This window comes from Schistocerca piceifrons, chromosome 6 (assembly GCF_021461385.2).
Source record: "Schistocerca piceifrons isolate TAMUIC-IGC-003096 chromosome 6, iqSchPice1.1, whole genome shotgun sequence".
Lineage (NCBI taxonomy): Eukaryota > Metazoa > Arthropoda > Insecta > Orthoptera > Acrididae > Schistocerca > Schistocerca piceifrons.
In genome coordinates, this window is record NC_060143.1 from 403,102,042 (window position 1) to 403,106,984 (window position 4,943).

At 43.0% G+C, this 4,943-nt stretch overlaps 1 pseudogene; it reads right to left on the reverse strand.

Annotated features, from left to right (window-relative positions):
* Window positions 1-2,360: 2,360 nt before the first annotated feature.
* On the reverse strand, window positions 2,361-2,478 carry LOC124803712 (annotated as a pseudogene).
* Between the last annotated feature and the right edge of the window lie 2,465 nt (window positions 2,479-4,943).

Here is a 4,943-nt window from a genome sequence, read left to right on the forward strand (position 1 = left end):
GACGCAGTATTTCAGAAGAGAATTCCAGTAAAATTCCGAGCCTGTGGAGTATCTCTTCAGTTGTACCCCGTATTCGCGGTTTCGTGTCAGAAAAATTGCGGTGGTAGTAAACAACAGAAAATCTTCGAGTAAAACAAAAGTGATACCCTGCATTCCCCAAGGAAGTGTTGTAACACCCTGCTCTTCCCATTCCGCTTAAACCATTTAGGAGACAATCTGAGCATCCTTCTTAGACTGTTTGCTGATGATGCTATTATTTACCGTCTATGAAAGTCAGCAGAAGATCAAAACCAATTGCAAAATGATTCAGACAAGATATCTGTATGTTGTGAAAAGCGGCAACCGTCTCTCACTAACGAAAAGAGTGAGGTCATCGACATGAGTACAAGAGGAAATTCCTTAAGTTTCGTTCACGAGGCAAATGACTACAGTTAGAACAGCTTAAATTGGGACGATGACACAAATAATGTGAGGAAAAAAGAGAGGGAGAAAAAAAAGACGTTATATTGTCAGGACGCTTAGAAAGTGCAAGAAGTCTACCAAAGAGACTGGCTGCACTGCGCTTGTTCGTCCTCTGCTACAGTATGGGATCCTTACCAGATAGCATTTATGGAGGGCATTGAAGAAGTCGAATGAAGAGCAGATTTTGTTGTATTATCACGAAACAGGGGAGTGTCACGGTTATGATAAGAAATTTAGGATGGCAGTCATTGAAACAAAGGTGTTTTTCGTTATGGCGAGATCTTTTCAAGGACTGTTGATGACAAACTTTCTGCAGTGACTGTAAAAATATTTTATTGTCGCTGTGTTCGTCTTTTCCAAGTGCCGTTAGGGAGTGGAACGGTAGAGAAATCGAAGAACACTCTGCCATGCACTGAAGTGTCAATTGCAGAGTAGTCATGTGGATATTGACGTATTACTTTCTGAATGATTCTTTTCAGTGATATTTATGTAAAAATATTTTGTTTTGGAATGATCCTCCAGTGTCGATAAACAGAAAATTTTAAGTGATACTTATGTCTCTATCCGCGGTTGTGAGCCGCAGTTCATACTTTACCGTTTCCTTCTTTACCTATACCTATCCAAACAATCATCAAATTGCCTCTCCGTTGTTCTCAATATTGTCTGCCAACAATGCTATCGTACCCTTTCTCGTAGACGAAGGGTTGTCAGTTCTTCCACCAGGTACTTCTATAAGTCAACATTTTAAAACAACTGATTTACCATCAACAGTTCTCATCATTTGCAATGGAGTGTTCGTCTCTGTGGACACCATCTGAAATGGTTGGTGATCTCAAAATTACGGACGTGTAACAAGATTTTATGAAACGTCACGATACGTGCTGGTAACTTTGCAGACGTGGTAAGAAGCTTTTATCAAAATTTTTTGCAGGCCACGATACGAGCTGATAACCATTTCAAAATTGTGCATGCGTCAGACTGTTTGCATACCAACACAGAAGAAAGCAAAACAGGTGGGCATCGACGTGAAGACATTGTAAGATTCGTTTTTGATACGAAAGGATATTCCATCACGGATTTCATCCACAAGACACTATACAGTCAACCCAGCACCATAGAGTCAGAAGTACGTAAACGGTTCTGGGACTGGCTTCTTCGCACGGCAACGTCAGCTGACCAATTGCAGTTTTTTTAGAAACACGAATGATTCACACCCACCCTAATCGCTAAATCTGGCGCTGCCGTCAGGACGGCGCCCACGTTGGTGCTCGGCGGCATAACTGAAGGCCCCGCCCTCGCCACTGAGGACTGTGTTCGCGTGACGCGCCAGCGGGCCAGATTTGTGGGGCTTAGCCACGCCCAGCCTTCTGGCAATGCAACAGCGATTATTTAGCTCTAATTACGGTTGTGGGCAGAGGAGCAGCTTTTAGCACTGTCTCGGCTGCTAAACGCCGGGTTGTCCTGTTACATTTTAGGGCGGTCCCCTACCGCCGTCTCTTCCTCGAGATTGAGTTATCAACGGAAGTTTCAAGGGAAAATAAATAACGCTCCACAGCAAGCGTTACGTACGTGAATGCCACTAATGAATTGAATCCTTAATGAAAATAGGGAAAACACGACTTGCAAGGAAAACGCTCAATTCGTTAACTTGCTAAGTCGTAGTTGTGATTTAGAAAACGTTGGAATTTCCTTAAGTTATACTCCGTCTTCAGGCCACGAGTGGCCTACCAGGACCATCCGACCGCTGTGTCATCCTCAGTGGAGGATGCGGATAGGAGGGGCGTGGGATCAGCACACCGCTCTCCCGGTCGTTATGATGGTAATCTTGACCGAAGCCACTACTATTCGCTCGAGTAGCTCCGCAATGGGCATCACGAGGCTGAGTGTACCCCGAAAAATGGCAACAGCGCATGGCGGCCTGGGTGGTCACCCATCCAAGTGCTGACCACAACCGACTGCGCTTAACTTCGGTGATCTCACGGGAACCGGTGTGTCCACTGCGGCAAGGCCGTTGCCACCCTTAAGTTATACTATCTAATCAAAATTATTCTGCGTCCCTAAATAATGCGAAATGGACCGTTAAATGCCACGAGTAACGGGGAGTATTGTGGTGTCGGTACATAAGAAGTAACAGCAGAACTGGTCTGCCAGGAATACCCAGTGACTTCGTACGTGGACTAGTCACTGGATGTCATCCGAATAACAAAATTCATCAAGGACGCTTCTAACCTAAAGCTGCACAAGTCGACTGTTGGCGATGAGATCGTGATGTGCAAACTCGAAGAATAATCCACAACTCAAACATGACAGAAAAATCTCATATAATGACAAACTGGACCACTGAGCGTTACTTTTTGTTTGTTTTTATTTACTTATTTACCTGATAGGATTAGGTCCTTGAGGCCATCTCTTATATCGTAGTTGGGTGACACACATACAATATCTATTTTTACATCATAGCAGATTAAGAAATAACAATAATTTTAATTTAACAACTAGTAATAAAATGATTTGAGTGTCTGTAGAACAATTCTGATATAATAATAATAATAGCAGAAAATGTAAAAAGAATCTGTAGGTGTACAAAATAGATATTTTCTTACGTATAGCAAGTTATGGAGGAGGGAAATTTAAGGAGCATATACTAGCTAAGATCACTAGGAAATGAAGGAGAACGGGTTGCTAAGAAGGATGTAAAGGGTAACGAGTGCGTAGAGAGACATAATAGTCAGGGATGGTAGTTGTAAGAATTCACACGAAACCTGCGGAAGGAATCAGTACTGAGTTCCAAAGTGCCCCCAGCACTTGTACAATGATTGGCATAGTGTGCCGTCAGCCGTCAACACGGACACAGTGTAAGTAGGCTGTTTAGGTTTTCTTATTGGTAAAGCCACGTAGCGCTCTGTATGAAAATCACTGGCTGTGCTGTGTGCAGTCAGTGGCTAGTTTCCATTGTTGTCTGCCATTATAGTGTTAGGCAGCTGGATTTTAACAGCGCGTAGCGTTGCGCAGTTGGACGTGAGCCGCCAGCAGTGGTGGATGTGGGGAAGTGAGATGGCGGATTTTTGAGAATGGATAATCTGGAGGTGTGTCCATCAGAAACATTAGATTTGTAAGAATGGATGTCATGAACTGCTATATATATTATGACTATTAAGGTAAATACATTTTTTGTTCTCTATTAAAATCTTTCATTTGCTAACTATGCCTGTCAGTAGTTAGTGCCTTCCGTAGTTTGCATCTTTTATTTAGCTGGCAGTAGTGGCGCTCGCTGTTTTGCAGTAGTTCGAAAAAATGGTTCAAATGGTTCTGAGCACTATGGGACTTAACATCTGTGGTCATCAGTCCCCTAGACTTAGAACTACTTAAACCTAAGGACATCACACACATCCATGCCCGAGGCAGGATTCGAACCTGCGACCGTAGTGGTCGCGCGGTTCCGGACTGAAGCGCCTAGAACCGCTCGGCCACCGTGGCCGGCTGCAGTAGTTCGAGTGACGAAGATTTTTGTGAGGTAAGAGATACGTGAAACGTATAAGTTAATGTTAGTCAGGGCCATTCTTCTGTAGGGATTACTGAAAGTCAGATTGCGTTGCGTCAAAAATATTGTGTGTCAGTTTAAGCACAGTCTTGTACAATTTTTCAAAGGGGACGTTTCAACAACAAGCAATATCCTGTCGGCCAAATGTATTTGATTGATTCGCGGTTGCATAATGGTTGTGTAAGGTATAACGTTACACTGTTGCGTCTTCCTCAACGAGTTGTCGCCAGATATACCCATGACTAAATGGCCGTCCACTACCGAGAGCGGCATAAAAGTGTATGTATAGAAGTGATCTGAAGACGGGAATTTAACTTGCCGAAACTAGTTGTAAACATACTGTATGTATTTTTCGATCTGGACAAATAACCTTCTCTAGTAAGAAGATTAAATTATCCAGATTCAGAGATTCCTCTCCTGCTGAAATGTCAGGAAACTTTAATCATCTTTGTTTGACTGCAGTCACCGATATTTTAAATCGCCGAAGGTAATCCATAACGGAGTCTGCATAATTTTATTTCTCGATAAGCCATCCACAGAATTTTATAGCAGCGAGGTTTTTAAGTACAGGGTGACAATTATTGAACTACATGAATTAAATAGTGATAAATTCTGAACTGTTCAAACTGCACGGTTGGCCACGGCGCATGATGGGAATTAGTATGCGCTGGACGATTTGGTTTAGCGACGAAACTCACTTTCATTTCGGTGGGTTCGTCAGTAAGGAAACTTGGCTCACTTTGGGAACTGAAAATCGGCATTTCGCGATCGAGATGTCTCTTCACTTTCGACAGGTGACTGTGTGGTATGCAACGTCCAACAGCAGAAAAAACGGTGCGATATCCCTTAATGACACAGTGACTACCGAACGGTACAGGAAGTTTTGGAAGATGATCTGATCACCTTTTTCCAAAATGACCTTCATTTCGACAAGATGTGT